Here is a 17,948-nt window from a genome sequence, read left to right on the forward strand (position 1 = left end):
TTGAGAGAGAACTTTACTATAAAGATGTGTAGGCACTGAAGAAGGCTATCCCTGTAAGTCAAAGAATACCCTTTCCTGGAGATTTTTTAAAAAGGTTAAATACACATTTGTCAGTGATAATCTAGATTTATTTTAAACTACCCAGGGCCAGAGGATCCACTTTAGACCTGCTTTTTATGATGTCAAAATTAAATATGGGGATGCATTGTACTGTGTAATCCTGAGTAAAACATACTGAAAAAGAATATTTGCTCTTATCTGTTCTGCAGCCTCTTGTCTCTGAACATCTTCATCTGGAAGAACTCACCATGTTAGAGAATTGCAAGGCATGTGGACTACGTAGTGCTTCCCAACAATAATACCTGACATTATAATATAATATGTAGCATTTAACATGGATTTGGCTCAGAGACAGAGCTGCAGAACAATTAATTAATGAAACTTAGTGAAACTTTGTCTAGTTTCTGTACATCAGTGGTACACGATGCCATGTATCAGCCTCTGTGCACCTACTGCCCGAGCCGATCTCCAGAATGGCAGAGCAGCTGGTTTCCATTCCCTGCTGCTGCTTTCTCCTATTCCAGCTGCTGCACTCAAATAACCTCCCTTCCCCAAGTGGGCTTCATATGGTTTGAAAGGGACTTAATGTACCTCAGTGCATAGGGAACTTTTGATGCATATTTCATCACGTTTCAGTTCTTTCTACAGGGAACACTGCATGTATAACAGATGTTCACTGACTGCTACCCTTTCCTGAAGGTGACATGCCCTTTTCTGTGTTTCATCTCTAATGTATATAGAGCTGGTAATGCCTGCGTGGTACTAAAAAATAGTGCTCCATGGCTGCCCCTGTGCTGCATGCCAAGCTATATTTAATTCCATCTGCTCCCCTCTGCAGCGTGAAATGGAGAAGAGCATATGCCCAGTACAAGCAAGTCACACTGTGGCACAGGTAATACCCCTTTATTTAAGACAAGTATAGGTATTTTTTAAATTTAGGACTCTAGTCCTCCAGCTTTTTAATACATAAATTTCTTCATATAAATTAGCAGGGATGTTAATGTAATTACTTATCAAAAAATGCCTAGTCTTATATCTCTTACTATTACTAATGCAATATTATTAATATTGTAATATTGTATATGTAGTATGTGTGTGTTTATATATGTCCACATGCATACTCATAAATTACAAATAAGACATCACTAACTGATATCCCTGAAAACTTAATTTTATAATCTATATAAATCTATATCTTAACAGTATAGAAATTTTAATGCTTTAAAACACTTTACACTTGCTTCTTTTAAAATTGCAACTATGAAAACAATTCACAAATCTGTTTACACAAAACACTCAATTTTCATCATAAAACTTGTTTTGGAAAGAATAATAATTCTGAGGCAAAAGCTATCAGATTTAAATAGAATATATAATTGAAAAGCAGTCCTTTACAAATAAAGTTTTTTAATATCTATTTAATTATGTATAGCACTATCTGACCCAATTTTCATTTGAACAAATGAAAGCGGTTCTTACATAAAAAGTGCAGTTTAGGTTGCACATTGACAAGATCTCTAGGCAGCTACAGAGCCCAAACAACCTTTCAAGGTCCAAATCAAACATAAAAAGAAAACAGCAACAGAAATGGAGCTGTGTCTGTTCTGACCCTGTGGAGAGACTTTTGCAGCATATCTGTAATCTTCATGGCCCAGGGAAATGTGTATTGGATCCGTGTGTGCTGCTGAATATGAATATTCCTACACTTTGTGGAATATTCCTACACTGTATGGAATATTCCTGCATTTCATGTCTGTGATTAGTTTTAACAAGTGAGATTTCTTTCCAATATTGCTAGTTAGACTTGAAGCAAGGATTCTGGCCCTTATCCGTATGGTATTTTGTTGTCGTAAGAAAAGTTTTACATAAATTTCAAACACAAATTACTTCATCTTGAGGGGAAGTGCATGGAGGAGAGCAGGACAGAGGAAAAAAGCTACACTGAACACTGATGCTACTCCTGTGAGGAAAGCTTTAAACTCAGCTTAACTTGCCAGTGTTCTGTAGCTGCTTTTTCACTTTTCAAGGGTACCAGACCACAAGAATAACCAGGGCACATTTCTGAACTGGAATACAAAAATTATTTTTTTTTAAAACGGTATTTTTTATTTGGCTTTCATGTTTGCAATAAAAAAGTAAGTTAAGTGGTTTGGACTTCCTAAATAAAACTTCTCTCAAAATTTTCTCTCTTCATTATATTGACTGTGAAAATAAAATCCCACAAGGTGTTTAAGCCTATGACATATGAAATTGTGAATTTTTCTTATGGATACCTTTTCTTTACACAAAAGCATCCATATTTTTGTTACATTCAGGGTCTGTTTATTCATTCTTTATTATTAATGTATATTCTCGTTCCTTTATTTTTAATTTTATACTTTTTATTTTCTGTGCAATCACATTTTTTTCTTAGTTTATGGAGAATAGCAGAAACATTTATGTTGCTAAAATTTTGGCACAAGAACAGAGCTTCTCAAACAGGCTAGACAATTACCTACAAGTGTGAACTCACCTTCCTTTTGCTGTTGAGAAATCTTGCCCCAATCACTTATTCACCATTATTTTACAGTGATTTCAGGAGATGTGTCACCTTCATCCGTATGGCAAAATAAGCCAGTGTTTAAAGCCTGAGAATTTCATTGCTACTTAGAACCTAAAGATTTCTTTAAATTCTTTAAAGACATGGATTCAGATGTCAGTAGAAGCTCAGATTATTGTAAACTTATTAACTGTCTTTTTCTGATATGCAGAAGTATGAAAAGACAGAGAGAGAGTAAGAGGAAGAAGAAGAAGAAGAAAAAATATTAACTTAGAAGTTAAAAGTGTGGGAAGACAACATGTAACACAGGAGTAAAAAACAAACAAACAAGCAATCAAAACACACTCAGATTTCCTAAGAAACAAGAAACTGCCCTACTATTAGAAGTAGTGTTCTTTTGTTAAATTTAATTCTCTGCCAAAAGTGATAAAAATTTGTAATTTTCCTAGAGACAAGCTGCATTTAAATAATTCTAAACTGGAATATATTTCATATCAGACAGGTGCTTGCTTTTTTGCAGGAGTTCATCAGGGTCAGCAGAGTTTTACCGCCTTGCCCATTTTAAATCAACACAGTTAGGCCAGGGTTTTTTTGTTTTGTTATAAATCTACAAAATATAACTTTGTCTTTTTAATCCAATGCCAGGTAATATAATTCTTTTTTATAAACCTTTGTATTAAAAAAAAAGTTTTCACAAAACTTAGATGATATTTTTACTTTAGATGTGTGAACATAATACTCCGGAAAATAGGAAAAAAATTAAAATTATAAGTTTAAGACAGCTAAAAATACTCTTCAAAATTTTAATGAAATCCAGGATATTAAAGTTAATGGCATCTTCATTTAGACGGATTTTTACATTTCCAAAATAGATTTGAAACTTGGGTTATCTTCTAGATATTTAGTCCTCTATAACTACAACAAACTGGAAAGACCTGAAGGGTTTGTAAGTTAAAAAAAAAAGGAAAAGAAAACTTCCCAAACCTCTACATTTTTAACCCTGTTGAAGGAAAGAACAGCCACAAGTTCTAAGGAACCTCGTCCCTATCATTTCACCTACTATCTCACCTACATCTGAGCTAGTTACCCTGATTCTTTGTAATTAGTTAGTTGATGAGCCCTGTAGAATTACTGAGGAGAGTGAGGTACTTCTAGCGTATGATTCCTTTGACCTGTTTAAGATGAATCCCATCCTTTTTACTGTAGGTAAAAGATGACTAACTGAGATAGAATTAAGTAACTCTGCACACCTAAACCTATGAAAGAAGAATTTCCACTCAGGTTTTGAGGGAACGAGCTTTTTGCAAACTGGCTATTGTTTATTACAAGTCTTGTATTTCTGTGTTTCTTATTTGTGTTATAGGTGTTAATTGTTCCAGCCTAAGTTTATTCTGGAGACATCATCATAAATTTATTCAGCAAATCTTTTCCATTTCATCAATCATTCTGTAGAGGTGGTGAATCTCTCTTCCATGGTAGAAATATGATTTCTGTTTGCATGGCCGTCATTCCTTCTCCTATGTATTTGCAGATGGGAACTGTTTTTTCCCTCACAAAATTAGGTGACTGTGTCAGGTGCATAATTTTTTATGCTTTGCCTTAATATTTATCAACTTCACCTTTGGTTTCAATTCTTATGACCAAATTTCTAGTGCCAGAAGCAATGGAGTGTTGGAGGTTTAAAATTAGAACCTGAGATCAACTTTCTCAAAAGCCCTATGTGTTGAAGTGCTTTACTGAAATGACTCACAAGAAAAGAAAGGCATGGTCTTAGATCATATGAACTTCTTAAAATCAAAATAAATTAACATATTTATCCGACTGCTGGAACTGTTTTAATTTAATTGAATATCAAGGGATGAATAAAAATATTAATTTAAGGATTAATCTCTGTGTAAAATATCGGTACCTTACATAATGTTAATCTTCAGTAAATTTTTATCATTTGGTGAATGGAAGTAATTCATGAACTTGTTAAACCTAACTCCTCATAACATCTAAGGCTGTTCTTGTATGTTCGTTAAATAGCAATGGGTTCTGAAATAGCTGTTAATCCCTGGCAAATACATTTAAGAATCAACTGGCATTTCATAAACATACAGTAGCAATCCTATTAAATCTAAGTAAATATTTGTTTAAGATACTCCAAGTCTATCCCATTCTATCACACCCACTGTAGGGTGTGCTGTTATTATGGAATGGTGGGGTTGATCTCCATGAGTACACCTGCCACTCTCCTCTCAACTCTAGAGCCAGCTGCTAGAGATGTTGCACATGCTGGCACAGAGAGGTCTCCTTCTAACCTTTCTGCACTGTGTCCCTGAAAGAAATAAACTAAACTAAATATATATTCCTATAACCATGTGAATGTCAGAGTTTTCTGCCAAATAGCTGTGAGAAATGGGGTTGTCATATTTTTTCACACTTCTAGATGACATATCTTTGCCAGAAAAGCTTCACAATATAGATCTGGTCTCACAAGTTGCTATTCAGCATCAGTGTTATTGCTAGAGAACATAGTCTGCTTTCTTGCAAGGCTCACACAGAGAAAGACTGAACTGCATTTTTGGCAAATAGAACACAGTTGACAGGAATATGTTACACACCTTCTCATGTACAGATTAACCCTAATAACAAGTATTTAACTCTATAAGTGCCTCTCAGGACGATCTCAGAAAATAAATCTTCTATATTGTACATCACTCAAATACCTTTGACTGTCTTCTGCTTTTGCGTTTGCTCTTTTGGCTTTGTTAACATAAAAACAAGTAGTGGAGTAACCATCCTATCTGGATTATTTTTCTCTCTCTCTAAAGGAGAACTTTACTTTGAGTACTTTTTTCTGATGGTTTAGTTTACTTTTTTCTTACCCACAACAAAATATTTGTTTGGTTGGTTTCCTTAATATTGAACTACTTTTACAAAGGAAGAAAAAATAGGGAAGTAGTTTATAAAACAAACAAAAAAGCCCCACCCATTTTAAAATAAAAGATATAATGATTTTTTGTGAAAATATGAAGTAGACAGTTTTCAATGACTATAGATTGCTATTTCAGAAATTATGAGAACGGTAATTTAGATTAAGGTGCTCTTATAATAATTTATGCTTTGCTATTCACAGCTAAATTTTTAGTTCACAAAATATTCAAGTTCATCTAGTTTTCAGAACAGGAAAGCAAAAGTGTTTATTACTGAAAATAGTGTCAAAATTTCTTAAATTTACATCCTTACACAGCTTTTAATATCTCTATACCTTGCCTTGTATTAATAGAGCTAATATGAGCCAATTTAATCCCTTAATATTCTTTCTGATTTGGACTTTAGATCCCTCAGCTTTTTGAAAGTTAACTAAGATTTTTATTTACTACCATCAGAAAATTTCACTCTGAGAAGTATAAGAATTCAATATTATGATTATTCTATTGCTGGAAAAATGGAACAGATTTTGAAAAGGAAGGACTTTGAGCTTAAAGCAGTAACTTAGTAATAATAGTGGACATATAAAAATTATTGCAAAGGTAGGCAAATTTTATACTGGACATATGAAATTTTTAACTGTATACTTTCTGTGACTTCTTATAATTCTGGTCCCATATTTCTTTTTCTATCTCACCATTCCAGTGTAGATTGTAAAATGTATCTTGTCTGGAGCAGTCATGCTGATAGCTACATATGCATTTGATTTTATGAAACTAAATTCTTAATAAGGAATACTTTTAATTTTTTGGTGCAGATAATTTAATATCTTTTATTAAACTGAACTAAGCAAGTACTTAAAAATAGCTCCCTGACATTCAGAATAATGGATATGAAAGCAAGAGTAATAAAAATTGCTGGGAAGGTGCAGTGCAAGCACTGATTCAGCAACTACTACACTGATTTAAACATTTTCTTTGGTACATAAGATATTAATCTTTAGAGGTTTAAAAGCATGTGAAAACAACTCTGTCTAGAAAGGGTTGAGATGTGGAAGTTACACGTGGTGTAACAAACTCCAACTCATCCTGCAGTCTAGGGCAACTGTACTATATGCATGCCCTTCACTTACAGCAGCTGAAGGTAATTCAATCATCCACACAAATGCAACATCTGAGTCACCTTGTGGAATTTCCTGTTACAGCGTTTTCACAAATACTTCAGGACAATTACAGCCCTGTGCAATTAAGGGTCCAAAGAAAAGGATGTAAGAAAATAAGACATTTTTAGTCAAACCTGTGAGGATTTTTGTTCTGTGATTTTGTGTAACAATGTTAAAGATCCTTAGCTTCCATAATGTCCTGCACAACAATCTCTACAGCTTTGCTGTGTCTACAATCACACTGCTTTTGGTTGAAAACTGCCACCTGATAATTTCACTGGCAGCGTCTAGTTCTTGCTTAAGGAGAAACAGTAAATAATTGTTTCCTATTAGCCTTCTCAGTGACAATCACGATTCAAATCTCTTTTCATATTTTCCCTTTGTTGTGTTTTCTTCAAGCTGAAAAATCTTAGTCTATTTAATCTTTTCTCTTATGAAAGCCTTTTCATAACTTTGATCATCTTTGCTGCTCTTTTTTCTTCTCAGTTCTATTATATTCTTTTGAACATGGCATGAGCAGAACTGAATACAGAAGCTTAGACACAGCAGCTATGGATTAAAAGAGTAATGTTTTGTGGTTTAATCTCTATTCTTTTCCAAGATACCTTCTTATTCTAACTGCTCTCTTGTTGAACTTTGAACTGACATCTTCATTTAACTGTCCAGAGATCAGTTTGAGAGTCCCTTGCTTGTGTATTGAGAGTTGTTACTGTTTTCCATCATGTATGTTACCTACATATGTTGACACTGAATCCCACATGCCGTAGTCATTCAATTGCATGGCATCTATCTACAGCTCTTCAGAGTCTCAGATTTTACTGCTCACTTTTGTTTGATACCAAAGCTAATTTAAGTGATAGTGTTACAATGCTCCAATTTCATACTTGGATTCCATATCGTCTGCTGATTTGTTAGGAGTCATTTTACCCTATTAATCTTTTCATTCCAGGTAGTTTTAGTGACTCATTTCTATCCCCAAAATATCTGCATTGTAGGAATCTCCCTGGCTTCCTTCTTTCCAAAAACTTTTTTTTTTTTTTTCTGAGGAGGGGGTACTTGTGACCTTATCTTTTTTCAGCACTCTGCATGTGCGGATTCTGCGTCAGCCTCACTGATCCACTGATCTCCTGGCAGATGTTAATTTTTTTTTTTTTTCCTGATTTTTTGGTAAAAACTCTCATTAATTTCTGTGTCATGAAAAAATAGTCTTCAAAATCTTTTTCATACTTCCCTACAATATTGTAACATTTTATTTGTTGGACTTCATGCATTTTCTCATCCTACTTTGCTCACAATTTTGACATTTTTTTTAAAGTATCTTTTTACTCCTAATGGCCTCCTTTAGTCTGCTGTTTCACCATGCCAGCTATTTTTTTTTGTCCTTTAAAAGTGTTTTTGATAAGTAGTATACAGTTTCTCTGAACCCCTAATATAGTATCTTTAGGCAGTCTGCTTGCCATCTGCGAGCATTTAGTCTTTTAGACGTCCTCTTCAATTTCTTTCAAAAAGCTTTGTCATGTTCTGGTAGTTCCCATTTTTTTAAGTCAAATGGTACTGTAGCCTTTTTTTTTTCCTTTCCCTTTCCCTTTCCCTTTCCCCTTTCCCCTTTCCCTTTCCCTTTCCCTTTCCCTTTCCCTTTCCCTTTCCCTTTCCTTTCTCCTTTCCCTTTCCCTTTCTCTTTTCTATAGACATTAAATTTGAGAGCTTAGTTGCCAACATTACAGTGTAACTTGTAGTTACTTTTTCCACCTGGCCTATTGAATGCTAAAAAGTAAATCAAGTAAGCACTGTTTATCCTCTCGTGAACTCTTTGACTAGTTGTTATAAGTGCATTGTACTTCATCATTCCTATATCTTTGTATCTTGGAATTATAATAACACTGGGTTCCACTGGCTATTTTCTTTTTATTACCTTTGGGAGGTATCTGTTACATCACATTCCTCTCTTCGAATCAGCTTCTGGAGTTCTTATATTTTAGACTTTAAAAAAAGTGTAGAATCAAGTAAATACTTGATTTTGGTCTGGCTATGTATTTGTATGTGCCCTGTTCAATTAGGATTTTATTCACTGAAGTTTTTCTTTGCTATTCCCTCTCCGAATACCATCAATTTTTACTCTACCCTATTTTTCTTTCCTTTTTCACTTTGCAGTTTGTGACTTCATTCTAGCTGACATGTTATCTGAGATTACATGCTTTCCTATATCTGTCACTTGTCTTCAATCTAAGAATCATTATCATAGCCAATTCAAATGTCACCAGCCTTTTTCTTGTGCCGGTTTGCATAATGCCTAGTCTTCTTGGATGTGTTCCATTCATTGCAAACATTTCCTTGGTTGCTAATTAAAATATACTCTCCTCTTATCAATTTTCAACCCAAAAAAGTATATGAGCTTTAGCATCTAAAATTCAGAAAGTAGAAACAAAATCTCTGCAGAAGTGTGGAAATGCTGCAGAACTGTGATGTCATTTTCAGTTCTTTCCTGGGCCATTACAATAAGACAGAAAAGAAAAAAAAGAAGACACATTTATTGCAAATCAATTATAGAGAGATCCTTAGCTGTCTCATTTTCATCTTGAATTTTATCTTTTGCTTGTGATTCAATTGACTCAAGTCTGCCTCTTCATAATGAATTTTTATGAGAGGGAGACTTGATAGTTATACCTGCAACTAATGTTAAAATAAAATTCAATGTGTGCTTCCTTTTTACTGGAAAAAACACCCACACATTATATTGGTTGTCTCTGATGACTGCCACCAGTTTCCTATTTTCAGCTCCTTCTGCTTTTTATTCTCACTCTTCCTGGGAGTTTTGGCAGCTAAGAATAACCTTTTCAAGTACATGTACAGACAATGTCCATTTTCCCTTGGTATACTAGTAGCATCATATATCAAAGGCAACAATGATATTTCTATTGTTCCTTTATTACACAATTTACCAAATGCCTATTTTAGGCTTGTTCATTACCCTTTTGTCATTTTGACTTTTGTCATCCCTGAAAAAATACTTTTAGAGATATTTCACATCCTATTAGAGACCTCTCACAGCCTATTGTTGCAGAACTTAATTTAGGAATGCAAACATCCATTACTATTACCATTTTCCCTCAATCTAGCACAAATCTTAATGTTTTCTTCTTTTTCTATACTGACACAGCTGTAAAAACTTGCCCAAATTAACATTACAGGTGGATTAGTCAAATCATTTTAGAGCTATTTATTTTTATCTTTATTTAGGCTTAAAATACAGTCACATTTTCTGAACTTAAATCCAAAGTGAATCCAAAGTGCCAAAGTGAGTAAGAGTAAAGAGAATCAGTGCATTTTAGATCTGAATAAGAATTAGGAAAAAAGTAATGAAAAGAGTAAAAGTGCAACAAGAAGAGTATAAGAATATCTACTTACTGGTTTGATGCAATTGAGCAAATCTTTGTCTGTTTAACTGATAAGGATTAATTTTTCAGAGTGCTTCAGTGTAGCCTCAGACAGAAGTAGGTGTGCTCTTACATGCTCTGGTGTTCATTATGGAGGTCTTTCATCAAAGCAATGCTTTAAGATTCTTTTCCACCTCGTGTCCAACACTCTTTTATGGACTGCAGTGGGATCTGTTTGGGTTGCTGTAGCTCCTGACTAGTCTGCCATAGTTTTGTGGGGATTGCTGCAGCTTCTTGTAGAGTCTGGTAAACACAGGTTCATAAGACATGAAAGAAACATGTTGGTAATGCATCTTCATTCAGCCATTGCTCAGATGCTATCAGGTAACAGCCTCATACCCTCACTTTGTACAAATAAACCATGACACTCTGATGTCAGGGGTTCTCTGACCCTGAAAACAAGCTCAATAGCCTGGCCACAGGCACACTTGTAGTCTCTTTTACCCTGCAGCACAGAAAAGTCACCTTCTTGTGTAATCACCAAGGGTCCTTTTCACAGAATTTCTGAAAAGGTTCAAGGCAAAATCCAAGAAGAGCATTATGCTAAGAAGAAGGACCACACAGCCATGAATCCTGGCTATGCTGACTTCTTAATCATGTCTGCAACATGAGACCTGGATCAGGACAAAGGTGTGCTCAGCAACATTCTAGCTGCATGGAAATTATAGGTAGGGCTGTTATACCACATAGACAGTTTTCTGCTGTGGCAGTTTTACACCTATTAAGCCACATTCAGCCAAAGAACCTGTAGGAAAGGAATCAATATTTTGGGCTCCACAGAGTGTCACTCGTTCTCAGACAAGAGTAGGAGTCTCTCAGTTTATCTAAGGGGCTTAACATTTTTTCTCCTATTCTCATTCAATTACAATATATATTTATTTAAAATTTCTTCATCTGGAACCTTAGGAAAAGAAAACTTCTCTCCAGTTTTAAAAAGAGGTTATAGTAACAGCTGAAACTTGTGGAATATTTGACCCAGACATGTCCCGTTAATAGCTTGCTTGCTGATTCAAACAAGCGATTCCATCAATGCTGTATTCAGGATTTCCTTACTGAAAAGAACAAAACAGGTCTGAATGTAAAGTTATGGTACACTGCTCTGTCAGGTTGAACAGCTCAAAGGTAGACAAGGATACCTGCAACTCTGTTCAGCTGTGCTTGAATTCCACCCTGATGCATGCTGAGAGTTAGCATTATATGCTTTACTCTCAGCGGTGACTGCCAGCCACGTAACTCTTCAAGCGTATCCTGCCATTTGTTCTATCCAGCAGAAATAGGTTTGATTCCAAAGGAGCTCTTCCAAGTACTTCATAGGAATAGTGCACAAGGAAGGTGAGTTTGGGCAAATAAAAAAAATGATAGCAGTGTTATATAAAGGGAAACAAAATCCATACTGTTTCCTGGTGAAAAGTGTTAGGATTTAAAAAAATTTTGAAGTCATATTTCTTGTGAAGAGACAAAGAAATGTACAGGACATTAATTTTGTTAAGTACAGTATGCTGAAGTCCATAGGATTCAGATCTCAGCTAACCCTTAATCACATTTCCAGGTACCTCTTATTGTAGCCTGTGAGAGCCAACTACCTCAATCATTTAGATATCGATGCAAGACTTGCTTGTGCTCAACTGTTTACTGGAACAGTGTCCTGGATGGGATCCCAAAACTCTGTTGGAATCATTTTTATCTCATTGCACCCTGACTTCCCTTAGAAGAATTAGGTATGTGGACGGGGAGCAGGAGGCATGGCGTATCCCAGCAGATCCACACCATGCAAGTTTGATGTAGTCATGGAGCTGTTAATGAGAGGCTTGACTTTCCAACAGTAGCTAACAGATGTGGCTGGTTTTATTTACTTCATTTAAATTTCTGGTTTTGTTTAGTTTAGTTCTTATTCTTTGATTGCTTCCTCAGTGTACAAGAATCTGACTGGAGCCCCTGTTTATTTCTTGTGATGTGTCTTTTCCATCAAATGACAGCCATCAACAGAGAACATTTTATTTCTAAACTTGAGAGCTTCACACTCATGAGAGTGGCCTAGAGGGACACAGCTGTCTCATTGTGCAGTGAACAGAGAATTATTCTCAGATGCATTCTGCTCAGCAAAGCCTTAAATATTACGGCCGGGTTCTTGAACCAGCACTGAAAATAAATGGAGAACCAATGGAAAATATAAGTTGTTGACATGACAGGTTGAAGTGGCTTGTCCTCTTAGAATTTTTTTTTCTGTGCATATTATGCTTGTGTCCCTGACTGATTTCTGCATAATGCAAGTTACAGCAGTATGAGCAAGATAAGATTATCACATTGATGATTGCGATCCAATCCAACACTAAAAAGAAGGACAATGCTTATTGAGGTAAAAAAAAGGAATTTCAGTTCCTTTCTCTGTATGTCTGATGAGATCTTGAGACTTTTTACTAATTGAGTAAGCATAGGGTATATAATTTAAGGAAACAGAAAATATTCCTAACCTACAGATATTCAGAATGTTCTTGGTTCCTCCAGCATCACATCCTTCTTAAGCTGGCTGACCTTGAATCAGCTATTCTTTGCCCTTTAGATTTTGTGACAGTTTTGTGACAACATTAACTCAGAAGATGTAAGGCTGGGGTCCATCAGTTTGTGTCCCATAGCAGCTCCACTTATACAGTCTTTGCAATGCATGTGGCAAGCTTGCAACTTGTGATCCCAGGAAGGACCATTCCTAGGAAGGCATTAATGTGTTTAAAACAAGAAGGAAACTTTTAGCATTAAAAGGAGCAATAGAAATACAAGTGACTGTCCATAAACATTAGCTCCTGATGAGCAAGGATGGGGTCTCTCATAGTCTTTCCAACATCAGAAAGTTACTTTCACAATTTTATCTGGTTTAAATCAGTTAAACTGTCCTGGTTCCATATAGTACATTCTCCACTCTCTAGATGAGAATTTTAACAGACAGAGGACTTGTGATCCTTCAGCAAGCTGGTTCAGGAAGGCGAACTGATTTTTTTTTGTATGTTCTTTTAGGCACTTTTAGGCACTGTAAAATTGAAACAGGGCAGAAACACAGAGTAGATGCCAGGCACGAATGATCTAGCTTAGGTTTACATACTGTGGAATCACAGGCTAAAGAAAGGAGAACCTTGCTTCAGTCAGAAGGTAGGTCTTCACTGGAGATGTTTCCTAGCCCAAAAAATGGTGAATCCGCACTGCAAAACTGCTTAAAGCAAAACAAAAAGATGGCAAATACCATGGGGTTTTTTCCCACATGTGAGTAGAAATATTTTTTTTGAGAAAATGAAGAAGTGGGCAGTCACTTTAGCCTGTTGAAGTTTAAACAGCTTTCTGAAACTAGACACACCTTGACACAGAGATGTTTATGTGGTTTTTTTCACAGATGCTGCAATAGGCAGAAAAAAAAAGATAAAGGTCTTCCTATATCTTCTAAAATAATCACATCCGTTGACTAAGAACTTCTGCTACATATAGGCAAGATGTTGCAAGATAATCTCTAACTATTTACAATATCTGTGGTTTTGTCTTTTTTATCTTTTTCATGTAAGCTCCTTGTTTGGCTCCCAGAATGAATGAATGCTCATTCTGTGTATGCAAAAAGTGTAGGCCTTTAAGTTTAAGCAGTAAATTAGATTTTGAAGTTACCAAGCCAGATATACAGCAAGATGGAAAATTTCATTGTGTAAAAGATAAGACATAAAACTCTTAATATGTATGTATTTGTATTACTTTGTATTTAAAAATATTTTAGTTATAAAACTTACAGATGAGAGGTTAGAAATTACACTCATTCATTATGTAGTGATTTATGTTTGTCTTACAGGCATAACCAGATTACAAGTCTCATTTTGCTAGTAAATACCCAAAAATTTCATCATTCTGGGCTGAGAAAGTAGTGCAGATTTCTGTTCAGTTTTTACTTTTTTTTAGAATAATGACTATATTCTCCCATTTAAAATTATTAGAGTGCTATCAAGTAATAATGCATTTTTCTTGCAAACTGTAAATGGCTACTGTGAAATAATTAATTTCCCAGCAGAAAATTCAGAATTGTACTACACACAAAAAAATTCAAAAGAATTTTAAAGCTTCCTAAATATATAAAAGTCATATTTTACAACTGAAATACACGTGCCATTGCAATGCACCTAGTCATATGTCTTAAAAATCCCAAGTTCATAATAGCAAACTTCAAAATTATTTTTATTTAATTAGCCTAGATAAAGCAAGTAGACATTCCACTCCTAAGGCATGAAGTTTCTTAATATCTCTAGTATTAGAGAAGATAGATTATGAAAGAATTACAAATGCAAATCTACATTAGGTGGGATTCCTTGTACCAATAGGGTGCAAGATGGAAATTTTCTCCTTAGTAGAACAAAAAGAAAAAAAATCAGGCATGAGGACTGCCAGTACTTACATGTGTTTAAATTCTTACCACATTTCCAGTTGACTGACATCTTCAATAAGCTGTTAATGACCCACTCTGCTTGCTTTAAATGAGCCTTAGATTTTTAGATTTGGTGAGTTTTGTAGAATGTAGAATTAAGTAGATTTAATTGACTTTTTTTTTTGTTTTTTGTTTTTGTTTTAGTAATTCATCGTTCAAAGGAATAGTACACTTTGCCATCATACTAGAATTTCTCAGTAACCTTTTCTTTGATTTGAGTTCTAGATGCAAAACTGAGTGCTAGTCATAATGAAACGGTATTCTTCCCTGAGCAAGGCTGTGTGAATTAGGTAGCTGTTATTCATAAAATAAGAGCTTTTCTCATGCTGGCTTTCAGTGTTTTAAAGTAGTAATTTAGCAGCTGTCTTGGAAAGAGCTGTGAGCATGTTGGAAATCAAAGATGACTCTGGTTCTGTTCATGAGATGGGTTGGTACTGCATTTTTATTAGTATATTTTCTTTCCTTCTACTTTGATGCTTTCGGTCCTTGGGGCACAGAGCTGAGAAATATAGATTGTAACTATCACTCCAGATAAGGAAAACAACGTAAGTGATGATGCAAAATGTATTTTCTCTGACAGTGAACAAGCAGAGACTGGCTTGTGTAAAACAAATGTTTACCATCTGACTGTGATGGGCTATTCTCACCACAATAATACCTGCTGTGGAGCAGTGTTATATTTAGTTGCATTGTAATAGCATTTCTTTCAAGAAGTGAATTACATATCTGTAAAGAAGTGGTGGCACAGGCAGCCATGGCTATTAGTTCACAATCAGCATTTTATATTCAGACATGAAAATCTGTGTTGGTGCCATACACTACCTAACCTGTGATTGTGATAGAGGAAATTATTGGCAAGAGGGCTGGGAAGTGGGGAGCTGTACATCAAACTGACTATGAATGTAAGACTGTATTGCAGAAAAACAAATAGAACCCTAACTCTCCCCAGCAGGACTGAATAAAAACTTAGAAGACATGATAATTAGTGAGCTGTCCTCCCTCCATTCATGTTGGACATTCATATGGGCAGAACACAATGCGAAATCTGGACTCGGTCCTCTGATGCAGACTTGCACACCAGTCAGCTTTCCACAAATGCTTAGTTAGCTCCTGTCTGCATAAAGTGAAGTGTACAACTGCAGTTCTTACTCAATATGGAGGATGGAAGTCCATGTGATCTTGAGCAGAGGACAGATTCCCTGTGCCTCTCTGGATAACTTCTGCAGTCTTTACCTCCCTTCAGAAGCAGGATAGCCAAGGACTGCACTTTTCTGGTAGCCACTGCACTTTGAAGAAAAGGGAATATGCCATTAGCTGAGTTAAAATGAAATACAATATCCGGTTTAAAGTAGTCACCAGGCTCTCTGTGACCTCATCCCTGCAAGGCAGCTGCTAATCAGCGTTATCTGGTGGGGTTGTATTATGTCCCCTCTCGTACAATTCCTATCTGCTCAACAAATGACATATGATCTTTCATCCATCTTTGTGCCTCCAATAAGCATAAAGTCTGCTGGGGGGTTTGGGCGGGGGGGGGGGGAGAAGGAGAAGCAGACTAACCTTTGCAGCTCGATTACAGAGAGAACAATTTGTTTTTGTAATTAGAGCTCAGCAGTGATCTCTGTTTCACTGATACTCAGCTCGGTGTAAACAGAACTCAATTTTGACAACTGTTTAGCTCACGGCACAGTTTTAAAGTATTAAAGGATAATGGAAGACTTATTAGATTAGCTTTTGCCATGATCTTTTAGTGTCCCAGATAATTATTATTTGTGATACAGCTGAATGGTTTAGGCTTGTGTTATTATTATGCATGCATTTCTGCATAATACTTTATCTGCTGTTGATGGGCACTAAAATATGTATTAGGAAGTATACATTTAGTCAGATTGCACAGATATTAGTGGTATTTTCAAGTGGATCAAATTGTTCTTTTTTATGATTTTTATTTTGTTTCCATAATAAGTTCTTAGTTCCTGACTTTTATTTTTAAAAAAAATCAGTGCGGTTATCTTCATCATTATTCTTATTTTATTAACACCTGTGTTACTTTTACCACAATCCTTTGATGCAATCATTACATTACATTTCTCCGCTAGCATTTTAACATTCTCTCCGTTTCATGTGTTTTGGTGTTGCATAACTTCTGCTTGCAATATCACCTTTTCTATCTTTTTTATTTAGTATTTTAAATCATTCCTGGTAACCACATACTGTTTTTCACCTTGTTATTTGACTTTTCCTCTTACTACCTTTTAATTAGGGTATGTTGTTTCTATCTTTGATCTTATAATTGACATTTTTCCTTTTGATCACCTTTTGTCTCATTTTGCACAAGGTACGTATTTTTAATCTTTTCACCACTTTTACCTGCACAGTTTTCCCTTTCTTATTAATTTTTTCTGGCTAACCTCATTCCATTAGTTTGACTCCCTATCCTGGTTTTGGCTTGGAAAGGGTTCATTATCTTCCTAGTAGCTGGTGCAATGCTGTGTTTTGGTTTTAGTATGAGAAAAATGTTGATAACAAACTGATGTTTTTAGTTTTTGTTAAGTAGTGCTTACCCACAATCAAGGACTTTTCAGCTTCTCACAAAGGAGAAGGCTGGAGGGATACAAGAAGCTGGGAAGGGGCACAGGCAGGACAGGTGACACAAACTTGCCAATGGGATAGTCCATGCCGTGTGGTGGAATGCGCAGCATGTAAACTGTGGGGGAAGCGGACCAGGGGTTGCTGCTTGGGAACTGTCTGGGCACTGGTTGTTGAATGGTGAAAAGTTATTTTATGCATCAATTTATTTTCCTTTTCTTACCCATTAAACTGCTTTTATCTCAACCCACCTTTTCTCACTTTTTTTTTTTTCCAATTCTCTCCCTCATCCTGCTGCGGTGGGGAGTGACTGAGCAAAGCTCAGGTGCTTAGTTGCCCTGTGGCGTTAAACCATGACACTGCCCTCTGACCAGGAACATTGCTTCTAGTCTTATTTTTTATTTCCAGTAAGTATTTTGTATACTGTATTGTCCTTGTTTACAGTGATGTGATTTTCTTTTTTTTAAGAAGTCCAAGCTTGCAACTTCTTGGCAGTTCTGTATAGATTAGGGCAATACACTCGAAGGTGATTACACACTCACCCTGGACACAGCCTAAATTGCTGGAATACATGAGTAAAAACAAAACAAAAAATACATAGAGCTTCACATTTGAATAATTGCGCTCTCTCTCAAGGTTCATCAGGAAAGCAAGTCTATGTCAGTGACTAAGTGGATACATTTAACAAAACATGAGTACTAGTCCATGAGTGAAATGCAGTTGTATTTTCATCTCAGTCTCCAAATGAACATCAGTGGCTCACATTATGAAAGCACAAATACTGCTTAGGGCAAAGACAGCTCT

The 17,948-nt window shown here is 35.7% G+C and overlaps 1 protein-coding gene across 1 annotated transcript in view; it reads left to right on the plus strand.

Moving 5' to 3' along the window:
- Nucleotides 1–17,948, plus strand: part of PCDH17 (protocadherin 17) — a gene marked incomplete at both ends in the record, with an annotated part of 83,222 nt that overhangs the window by 35,541 nt on the left and 29,733 nt on the right. The window lies entirely within an intron of this gene.

This window comes from Coloeus monedula (assembly GCF_965178545.1).
Source record: "Coloeus monedula genome assembly, chromosome: 3".
In the NCBI taxonomy this organism is placed as follows: Eukaryota; Metazoa; Chordata; class Aves; order Passeriformes; family Corvidae; genus Coloeus; species Coloeus monedula.